Raw genomic sequence first — 12187 nt, 5'->3', positions numbered from 1 at the left:
AAGCCAAAGGCTTAAGTACAAGAATAAAAGGCACATGATAACCATGAACGTGGAATAAACACAGGTGTCTGTACAACATGTTTTGGGTAAAGTTCTAACCAGTTCTATAGTAGGGGGTAAGGTCACACAAGTGTCCTCCCGAAAGGGTCTTTCAGGCCTGTCCACGACAGTCCCGTCCTGGGTGACGGGTTCTTCTGGCACCGTCACTAACACGGGTTGAAAAGTAACTTTTTTCCTTGAATAACTCTCGTGCATACTGGGCCACCTCTTGGGTCCAAGCCAAACCAATCTGGTTTCTTCTTCGTCAACGACATGGTAAGTTACTTCAATGAACAATGAACTATCGATCTTGCCTAGGGTTCCTTTTTATATACAGACCAATACCGACGTGACCGTACGGCAACGTAAAGTGATTGGGAAGTCGCACTCGCTTCTGGTATACAATTTGATAGACTTTCTCCAAGGGTCGACTGACGATGTGGTGAGTGGGTAAACGTACGATCTTGTTCGGTTGATAGGTGGTCACTTTAAAGTTTCAATCCTCTCCCGATTGCAAGGCTTCTTTCAATACCCCAAAGTTGACCACTCGACTGGTACGATGATTCAGAGTCAGTCCTTTCACTTTGCACGTCGTGTGCACTTCTCCTTGTTTGTCCCGGTATTCGTAGCCGTAATTTTTGGGACCGTCACTGACGAAACTTAGAATCTTGTCGTCGGGATGCTCGTCTGTCCAGGCTACCTAAACGTTCTCCTTCGATGTCAGGGTGATGTTGAATCGGGTGATGGATGTAAATGCAACTGTCCGTGTCAAAGTACAGGACGCGTTCCCCTAACAGTTCTAAAGCTTCGTACAATTTTAAGCGAGCATGGGCTGTCACGTAAGCCGCAATGATGACATTTCCAAAAGGGTCGTCTTGTACAAAGTCCAGATCTTCTTCGTAATGGACCAAGATCAAATCCTCTCGAACGACGTCCACGTGTTTCATGTATTTGGTTTTGTCGTGAATCATCTGGAAGTAGCGGGAAGGTTCTGTCAAATATTCCGTCTTGGGTAAACACGGTCGTTGTGCCATTTTACCCCACAAGCAATTTAACATCACTTTGGCAAACGATCGCCTGCCTTCGTTTTTTTCGATGTGGTCTAAAGAGATGCCTTCTTGTTCGTAGTATTTCTCTTTGAATTGTATTTGGTCTTCGGGAGTGTGACACCCGGAAGGATAGCCGCTGGCTTCTTGTTTCAGTTTCAAAAAGGCATCCACGTAGTCGGCGAAAATGCCTTTCTGAGTAGGGTCACCCTTGTGGTGCTGTTGTGTCTTGGGAAAGTGGCAAATTTCGTACACTTCTAACAGTTCGTATCCCATGTCCAGAGCTTTGAACAATTCCACGCTGACCCAGGTTCCCGTCAAGGCACGTTCTTCCTGGCTGTGATGGCAAGGTTGGTCCTGGTTGCACGTTTCGGCACAAGTACGGCACAAGGGAAACATCAGTTTGCCTTGACAATGGTGAGGTAAGACGGGATGGTATAGGTTCGTGGGAGGCAAACCTTTACACTTGATCAAGCCTTCGTATTGTCGAATGTTTTTCAGGTCGATGTGTTCCGTCAGCAATTGCGGGTGCCCTACGGGAAAGCGACAATATTTGCACACGTAGGGATACAGCGAACACACGTCCAAGTATTTGATTTCTTCTCCTTTCTCTTCGTCGGCTTGGTACAGCAAACAGGTGGCATTGGTCCTTCCTCCGTACAAACTATCCCTCGGGTTCAACGGGTCCATGAACTGGTAACTTTCCACGAGGCGTTTAAACTCGGGATCGGTTTTCATACGGTGATCGTACTCGTGTTCCCACATTTCCACCACTTGGTATCCTTGCTGTTCTAACTTTAGGCGTCGCTGACAAGTGTCCTGGTACAAGTCTTCCATGGTTCGTTGTAAAAACTGATTTTTAGTGCTACGGTCAGGGTAACAGACGGGACATCCGTGAAATAAGCAACCGTTAAACTCGTACACGATCTTGGGGTTTTCTAAGTCCCAGCCATCGACCGAATACGTTCCGATGGTCTTTTCACCCCCTCCGTTGCGGGCATGCTGAATCCATTTGTCTTCCTTGTCGCACAAGTAATGTAACCAGCGTAGGGCTTTGACCGAGTATTGACGCTTGACAAAGTGGGTCGTTGGAGGGCTGATGACAGCCACGGTGTTTTCAGGCATGAATCGTTGTCGGTACACTAAGGAACACGCTTTGGCAATGGTGCAAGCTTCTTTCAAAGGATCGACCCCTCCGTGTTCCATGAACAGTTCTCGAAATTTTCCACAGCAACGTCGTAAAATGTCCACGTCGGAACGACAATTCTTTAGCATTTCTTCCTGAAAGTCGAAAGGGTCCGAGGCGTGAGCCTGGTACCAAGCGTAGAAAGCTTCTCGTTGTTCGGTACGCATGTTGTCGGGGTCGCAATAGTGAGCCTCAGGCAAATGGGGTAGAACGGCGTGTTGATTGGCTTCCGTATTGAAAAAGTGTGGAAAGTACCCTTTAGCCATTTCTGTAATTCCAAACGTTTTAGGCATTCCACTCAAAGGCATGGCCAAATAGCTCATCGAATCTTTAAACTGCACTTGTCCCACTTGCATGAAAATGATTTTGGCTCCGTTCAAAGTCACTTTAGGACGTTCGGTGCCTTGTTCCGTATAGTATCTGAGAAGAAGCTGTCCATCGTATCCGGAGAAATTATGAGCCATCACCGTGGCATGACGATGACAATCTCCGTAACGTTCGATGTCCTCTAGGCTCCACGTCTTGTCGATGGGGTCTAAGACCCATTGGGCAAAATCGGCTAACGTCTTCGGTCCCCGAAAGATTTTATCACGTCCTCCAGGAATCTTGCTGCAGTGAGGGCAATGACTGAAGATAGGTTCTTGAATGCACTTCTCGCACGCTCGATGAGCCACGTAGAAATTAGGAATGTGAATGCCAGTCTCTTGCATGCATTCGAAATCGAAAAAGATGAAATTACCTTTCTTCTTGTGACCGTCCTCTTTCTCTGGTGGGGGTTGGTATTTTTGCACGTAGCATTGGTGTTCCAAGTCCACGATGTGGTGACAGATGTGACATTTTTTCTTTCCTCGACATACGTGTGCCTTGGCATTATTGGTAAGTATGCCTTGTCCACAGGTAGGGCACAATCTCAGCAGTTGACAAGCACATTTCTTCTGTGAACCTTGTGTTATCAAATCATGACCATAGTCACATTTCTCACAGTAATAACTGTATCCCAGGAATCCGGTGATACTGGTAATGGTATCGAAATGGTCATCGTGATAATAGACATGAATGTATTTTCCGTCCTTAAAGTCTTGGCCTCGAAACAACAGAGGTCCGCGCACTTCTTGAGGGTGCACTTTGAAGGTGTATCGTGGAGCTAGGGCATCTTGCAATTTTTGCATCTCAGGAATGCCACAGGGTGTGTCTTTGGACAGTCCGGCTTGTTGCAACAGGAGTTCTGCTTCGTTTCGTTGTTTGGCTCGGTCCGATTGTCGAATAGTTTTCCAGGCTCTTTTCCATTCTGCCGTGTCATTCTTGTTGACATAGGTTCGTCCCACCACGATGGCTCGAGCTAAACACATCTGGTCTTGAGGATTGTGAATTTGGACAAGGCTACGCTTAATGCTGCGAAGCTCGTTCACCAATAACATCTTTTTGCGTCCAGTCCCTTGAGCAAGAGAGACGTGAGCCATTTTCAGTGTGTCTTTACCATCGGTGATGTCAAACTGGTCATTAGATTGTTGTACCTGTTGAATCTTGTCCATGATTTTGGAAGGGGTTAGTTCTGCGGGTCTGCTAAACTCGATGCAAACAGGGGATTTCAGACCGTCGTGATCTATGGACAGTGTCAAGCGATCGTCTTCTTTGGGTTGACATTGTCGCTTGAGTGCGGTGAGCAAAGAATCCCACATCTCGGTGATAAACCCTTCTGCTTTCTCCAACGGTACGTCGGCCTTGAAATCTTTAAACTTCACTGTGTAGGTGTAAGCCGTGGTTCTAAATTTTCTAGAGGAGCGCTTTTCCGTCTCTCGAATGGAATAGTATTTTTCAGGGTTGACTAAGGGTGACGAACTTGGTTTAGAGGTTTCAAACTCTGGTTCACTCATGTACTCTTCAAAATCACTGGCATGAATTTGTGCCAAGATTTCAGCTCTGGTATGAGGCGATAGATCACGTTTCTGCCTCTTACTTTCTTCTTCTTCTTTCTTCTCGAATGAATGGGATCGTTTCATCTTGAGTGCAAAACGTCAAATGACTCAAGTGTAAACACCATAGACTAATTTATAGTCATGGCAGACCAGCGTATATAAAAGGGTGTGTGTCTTGTTCTTTCACTATTCATTTCACTCTCAAGCCGAGCACAACGATGGAAGAGACTACCCAGATGGAACGTTTCGACAGAGCTTTGCGAGGGGTCATTAGAAAATTCTCTTCAGACCAGCCGACGGACTACTCTCCTTCCTTTAGAGATAAAAGTCAAGATACTTGCTATATCTGTCAGGAGAAAGGGCATTGGTCTTCAGAGTGTCCAGACCGTCAAAAAAGAAAAAAAAAACAGGGGCTAAAAAAGACAAAAGTCAAGATACCTGTTATTATTGTAAAGAAAAAGGACATTGGTCTCCAGATTGCCCAAAAAAGAAACAGGAGGAGTCAGAAAAAAAGAAGGATTCTTCAGAAGAAGAGAGGGATTCTTCGGAAGAAGAGAGGGATTCTTCGAAAGAAGAGAGGGATTCTTCAGAGGAAGAAGAGGAAGAAAGAAGACAATTCTATTTAAAAGAAGCAAAGAAACAGGAGAAGAAAAGAAGGGAAGAAAATGAGGAAAAAACGGTGAAGAAATTCAAAAAACAGAGAGACTAAACAAGGAGAAAGAAGAAGTCAATGAACTTTTAATTAAAGTGTTCTGTTGTGAATTGTGAATTGGATTGTAAAATATGGATAAAAGAATACATGAATGATATAAGGTAAGTGTCTTTGAGTTTTGATTTTAAAATAAGAAGCTACACTCACGCACTCATACACAGACATATACTATAAGGGTAAAATGGTTTTTTTTTTTTGTTGATTTTTGAGTTATTGGCAAATTTAAATTGTATTTCTTTTCGAGAGAAGTGGGTGGCCCTGAAAAGGGCCTTTTATTTTGGTGTAGGGGTGAGTTTAACCAATCAACTTTAACTGCCTTAAGCCTTTGCCACGGCCGAGGCCTACTTCTGATGATTGGGTTGAAATCACTAAGGGTGGTACGATAGGCTTAGTCACAGGGTTGGCGTGTTTAGCTCGGGAAGGTCGTATTCTCTTCGGTCGTGATAAAGAAGTCTGATACATTTGTTTCAGACTTCTTAACTCCGCTAAAATGTCCAACAGTACCGTAGCCGTTTGATTTTCACCCTCTTGTTTCTTTGCTGCTACTTCTTCTTGCTGTTGTTGCTGTTGTTTTTTTCTTACCTCTTCTTGTTGCTGTTGCTGTTGCTGTAGGAGAAAAGCTTGTTCCGCTTCCTTTTGTCGTTGCATAAATTTCTCCAATTCTTCTTTCTGTCTCTGTCTAAAATTCTCCACTTGCGGTAATGAAGAAGGTAACGAAGGTTCCGGAACAAATTCTTGCGAGGTAAGAAAATCCACAAAATCCCAATGTACCTCTTCTGAAAGTAAGTCCGGGTTCCTTTGGGCAGTCTCCCCTGCTGGTGCACCCCAATGGATCGTTTTCTGAGTTTCCGTCATGTTGAATCACTGTCGCATAGATTGACTGCACACAAGCGCTAACGAATCTATATAGACCACGTGACGTCACAGACTGCTCTCTTCGGATTGGATGCGAGCTGACTGAATTTTGTAACGCGTGTTCGGATTGGTGAATGAATTCAATCCGTTTCAATCCTTCCTGTACCTATAAATAAGCGCAGTTCACTGCATTGATTCACCTATTCTCGTCGCTTCAAGATGTGGACCACAGTTGAATCATCCAGCCTTGTGTCTTCCATGATGTTTAGGACGGACATGCTCATGTATGTCAGGTCCAAGTGGACTGTTGTTGATAGGACAGATACTAGTCAATGGATGAGGAGAGTTTACATAGAAAGACAAGGATGTCTCAAGAGGGTACTTGTGTATGGACCGGCAGTTAGAAGGAGTTTAAGAAGAAGAAGAAGAAGATGTGACAGATGCCATCTATGTTAATATTAATATTAACATAAACCCAAAGGCCCTTTTCAGGGCCAGCCATATTTCTCGAAAAGAGATAGCCTTTCAATTGCCTACCCCTTTTTTAAATTTAAATTTAAATTTAAAAAAATTTAAAAAAAAAAAATCCCATGTTAAATTCCCTTGAGGCTATAGTGGCCCAAGACTTTTTCCCATATTCAATTCCCTTGAGGCTATAGTGGCCCAAGACTATTTCCCATGTTAAATTCCCCTTGAGGCTATATTTGCCCACGATTTTTCTCCATGTTAAATTTCCATTGAGGCTATATTTGCCCAGGGGTCTCTGTAATGCTAATTCCCATTGAGGCTCTAGTGCCCCACCTTACTACTTACGTAATTTTTTCGAAGTTGTGAACCAATTGATTTTAAATGTATTAACTTGTGTATCATACCAATCAAAGATTGCGTTTTTTTAAATGTACTTGCATTTACCCAAAAAGGACGGCATGGAACATGAATAATTATTATACTCGCTTTCCTGTTTATCTGTAATCTACCATACTAATTTGACTTATAACGGTAGTAAGAGGAAAACGACAAATTTTCCGTCATGTATGTTAAGCATAGATCTAATTCACATTATCTTTTTAACTTCACTTAAATCGCAATATGCAGCACAGACAATAGCCCCATTCACAACACGGAGTGTCATCACTACTCCCCGCCGCGGAATACATGCTGGCGTTGGAACGTAACTCGACCTACGGAATAGATTTAACAGGTAAAGTTGAACTTCTACACATGTATTCACAGTCAGTCCTGATCATGCTTTGTCGAATCAACCCAACGTCCCAAGAAACTGTGCAAATTGATTTGTCGATTTCACAGCTGATGGTCTTTGTGTCTTTGTTTTTTAGGACCACACAAGCAGCGCTAAGAATCCACGGCTGGATCTCTGATGGCATATATAGGTCGACCGATGACAAAATAAGTGATGACTTTCTCATTATGTGCATGGAAAGAACAGCCGTACAGAGTTCATGCAATTTACCCAAGTAAAACAAAAATCTCTGTGTTGCTTCTTTACCAGTGTGTGCATGATCATCAGTCATTTTCAAGGAGTCATCAGCATCAAAGGAACTAACTAGCGTCATCCCCAACAACACAGATAAATACAGCTGCAGTTCGCGGACACTCTCTAGTTCCTCAACTTCAGCCTTGACAAGCTAGTCAGTAATCTTGCAGAGATATACAACGAATGATTGACACTTACCAACTGATATGGTAGAATTGCCACCCATAACAGCGTCCTACTCATCTCTGACTCGGGAAGGTATCAGCAGTCAGGAAAATAAACACCCAAACAAGGTCTGGGCTGAGTCAGCGTGTACAAGTCTACACCGGCGAATACATGTGCTTCTACTGTCAGACGAATCTGAAGCATTCCGAGAGACACAGCCCTGCATATGTACAATCTGGAATCTTTGCATTTGCACGTGAAAACCCACTGTAGAAAATAACAAAAACATAGCCAGGCATAAAAAACCCCACAGGAATTGTTTCTACAACGATGAAGTGGAGTCTACGGACAAATCCACCTCGGTTGCCTTCGCCGTTGATTATGTTGCACAAACATTAACACAGCCAAGGAAAGTAAAATATCGACTCTTATTCAACAAGAACGCACATGTCCATGGGCGAAGATGACGACGATCTTTGAAGTATTATTCAATGGCGCAATAAATCTGGTTCTACATGAACGCATTGCTAGGCTCCGAGAATGCACAATCGCCAGAGATTTAATATTCACCGACGGATATTTACTATGATTTTGTGACAGTTGTAACAATAAAAAATAATAATTGGTTAGCAGTGCAAGCACGTGCTGCACCTGAGGAAGTCCAGCCCGTCAAACAGTTATACTTTCCGATCACATTTTTAATAGAACGACTTTGATGGAGATTCAGTGTTACCCACTTTAGAAAATAATGCAAGTGTAACAACAGCTGCGAGATGAATCAGCAAAAGCGCATCGGTACTCGGGAAATACAAACGTATGTGCGTGCGTGTGCGCACGTGTGTGTGTGTGTGTGTGTGTGTGTGTGTGTGTGTGTATGGTTGTGGATACTCTTTTCGTAATCGCCTCGGCAACCGTCGTTGACCTTGGAGTGGCGGGAATCGCATCCACAACAACTATTATAGGCACACCAGTCGGAATTATTGTTGGAGCAGTGTCAATAGTAACCAGTGTGACTGGCAGCGCTGATGGAATAATCTTGTGAAGGCTACGTTCGCGAATACATGTTTATTTAGAAGTTCTCTCAGCAGTACAAAGCAGTCTTAACACAATTACCAAGCGACACTCAATGTCTATTGATGATAAAATGGTTAGCATGGCGGAGTTCGAGATCATGTTGGCTAAAATGGAAAATCCCAAGCGACTTCAGCACAGATACGGAACCCGGGCGAGCCAGAAAGGATAGTTGATGTACAGCCAGTAAAAGTCGAGTAATTTCCTTTTGAAACAGAAAAAGTATATAGAAGCCAAGAAAACAAGCAGAACCTTTACTGCATATGATTGCGGAAATATAATAATTGCAGTTCCATCCTTGCAAAGGAAGTCCCAGAAATATATGGAATAGCTCAACTAGATTATGTTAAATACGGAATGCTCGCAAATATTGCCTGATCTAAAAATAATCTGGTATCAACCTGAAAGATATACAGCCTCTGTTTGATAATGTACAGTATCTAAAACATCTAATGATACAAAAAGACCTGCAACAATTTCAGCTGTATCCGGATACTTTATTGTAAATCACATAGAGTATTTGATAACACAGTGCATGACAAAGAAAGCCAGTAGATGGCAGACGATATTGTAAATGAAATAGGGAAATAAATTGAGTTTGAATAGCTAGATTACTAATCGGTCAATCGACTAGTTAGTTTGTGCCCGGTTGGTCCACCGATTTTCTTGTGCCCAGTACAATTTATGAAATAATGATCGCTTTGCCTACCATTTGAGTATTGATGCAAATCATGACAGTGATCAGTGGATAGTTGATGTATATATACTCGCGTCGTAACAGCGCTGTCTTTGTATTTTTCTTTGCATTTGTATTTGTGACATGGGTGGACAACATCTGAGACGTATTTAGTAGTATGAAGGTCAAAGGTAAAATTATTCTATCCCACACGACTATCCTCTGATATGCGTACCTCATGGAAATGTTTGCAGATTACAATCGCGGATTAGCGTTGGTTTGGATGCATGCTCGTGTAATCTGATGACAAAACTATGGGGGAGGGTAAAAGGTTTGATCATGATCAGTAACAAAAAATGCAAAATCCCCATTATCATACTACTGATGTATTCGGTAGTAATCCTCGATACCTTAACTTTAATAACAAACAAAGCTCTTAATTTGAGTAGATGTTTGTTGATGAAGAAATTTTGTGTCACTTAATCATGTCACTTATTTACATTTTATTGTCATAGCGGTATGCAAACTAATTGAGGCATTAGTGACAGTGACATTTGTCGTTCATAACATGTCTATGTAAACCAAATGATTTTTGTTGTTCATTTTTTTATAATGCGAAAGTAGGGTTTTGGAGAAACAACCTACTTGACTTCGTATCTGATTATTCAAAACAGTATTCGTTGCGTGACCACAGTACCGTTGATATCCTAGCTTTTCCCCAACATGCATATGTCTGTCAATTCGGTAAGAAATTATTTTATTCTGCAGTTTACTGTATGGTATATAACTGTGGTGTGCATGAGCGAGGTAATAATTCACTTATACAATATTAAATTGACAGTATGTCCCTATTTAATTTAGACTTACACAATACTGAATTGACGGTATGTCCCTATTTCATTTACACTTAAACAATATTGAATTGACGGTATGTCTCTATTTCATTTACACTTACACAATATTGAATTGACAGTATGTCCCTATTTCATTTACACTTACACAATATTGAATTGACAGTATGTTCCTATTTCATTTACACTTAAACAATGTTGAATTGACAGTATGTTCCTATTTAATTTACAATCACACAATATTGAATTGACGGTATGTCCCTATTTAATTTTCACTTACACAATATAGAATTGACAGTATGTCCCTATATAATTTACACTTACACAATATTGAATTGACAGTATGTCCCTATCTAATTTACACTCACACAATATTGAATTGATAGTATGTTCCTTTTTTAATTTACTGTGAAACAGACTCGGAGGCGTTTTAAATGCAGTCAAAGCACGCAAGTCAAACAGCGGTGAATGACACTGGGTATGTTAAACAGGGTATTTGTAACATACAGAGATCTAGACTCCACAGAAAGTCTGATGTTAGCGTTATATATCCATCTATACGTATATATGCTTGATTGTATACTCAGCCTCTTAGCGATATATATATATATATATATATATATATATATATATATATATATATATATATATATATATATATTGTATATGAAAAATATTTAAGACTTCCATTACTAACAGAAGATTTATAAACATTTTGAAGTCTCTTATCATTCGTCAGACACTGAAATGTTATTTACGGGCAATTTTGAACTCCTTTCATTGTAAAACCTAGGTAGAATATAGGATCCCTAAAAGTCTAGAAAATGTACTTACGTCCAACTTAAATGCCACGTATTTGCAACTGCATGTTCTTATCTTATAGCTGGAAGGCTTCGTTCGCTAGTCATAAACAAAATAACGTGTCTGGATTTGGTTCTACGTCTTCGGTCAATACTGTTTTTGTTTGATGTACATGTCTTAAAAAGTACGGGTAACTGAATAGAACAAGAATCACTGGACCGTTTACTTACAAAACCTACCGTCCTGGTTATAACCTGGTCACATGTATTGTTGGTCCTGGTTTGGTATATTTATAGCGATTTTTTTAAATGTTAGTCATCAGTTTCAACAGCACGATACGAGGGAAAAGGTCAATATATTTGGTTAGATTATTACAACTAGAGAAATCGTCTGAACATACTGTAAAGAAGCTGTTACGTTAGTCAATAAGCAATTATAGTCATTGATGGGTGGCAGTACAATGTAAACAATAGGACCTTTTCCTCGTTACAACGCATAATAAAAATAAATAAATAAATACATACATTTAAAAAAATGTTTATACCAGGACGGTATCAACATATTCTACAATTATACCATATATTCCCACTGCCTTGAAATCTTACTTCTACAAATAAATGTTATCGAACAATCAGCAAACGAAATGGGGAAAGAAATACTTGATGAAAGCGTTTTAGATATTACTCATTTAACATACGACTTGAATGGAGATAACCAAATGCTTCCTTTGATATTCTAAGAATCTGATGATCACAAACTGAAATGTTTATATGGCAAAACCATTACATATTGTTATGTTTATTTAGTTTATATTCGGTACTTAACCTTTGTCCATAATTTTTAATTTTAAATAGGATGTTCACATAGTTACCATTTGCATATGTGTATACGCTATATAGAGAATGTTTACATATTATGTGGGCTCAATCCCAGTCTTGTTTATAATTAAAATAGGTTTTTTATTTGTTGGATTGCTGCACATTCTTTCACGACATAAGCCAAGTCAAAAGTTTGTTACGATTCTATGGTCTTAAAATAATAAAAAGGAGAAGCAAATCAGAAGTGTGATAAGATCAACAAATAAACTTGTTTCTCTCAGTTAAACAATTAAAATTTTAGATTAACTTACAGTATTGTGAATTAAATCCCAAAGAATGCTAATTGTTCTGTCACAAGTCCCAAGGTATATACTATTCCGAATGAATTCCAATAGTACTGAGTGTCTTGATGTACTATGACTCATGAATGTACCAAAATGATACAATCCAGAATATCTTTGAATGAGTCCTCAATAATCCCAAAATAGTATTTTAGTCCAAAACGTTAACGAGCACTTTGTAATTCCAATGTATAATTTACATAAATAATTCCGCT

The 12187-nt window shown here is 40.4% G+C and overlaps 1 protein-coding gene across 1 annotated transcript in view; it reads right to left on the bottom strand.

Annotated features, from left to right (window-relative positions):
• Positions 1-10945, bottom strand: part of LOC149779712 (solute carrier organic anion transporter family member 2A1-like) — a 67444-nt gene extending 56499 nt beyond the window's left edge. The window contains exon 1 of the mRNA XM_089940572.1: positions 10847-10945. The gene's annotated coding sequence lies outside the window, so the exon portion shown is untranslated. The remainder of the gene's footprint in view (positions 1-10846) is intronic.
• Positions 10946-12187: the final 1242 nt, after the last annotated feature.

Source organism: Sinohyriopsis cumingii, chromosome 17 (genome assembly GCF_028554795.1).
Source record: "Sinohyriopsis cumingii isolate HCF-2022 chromosome 17, ASM2855479v2, whole genome shotgun sequence".
Classification (NCBI taxonomy): domain Eukaryota; kingdom Metazoa; phylum Mollusca; class Bivalvia; order Unionida; family Unionidae; genus Sinohyriopsis; species Sinohyriopsis cumingii.
Note: the sequence above shows the minus strand (reverse complement) of the source record. Positions and strands in the feature narration are given on the sequence as shown.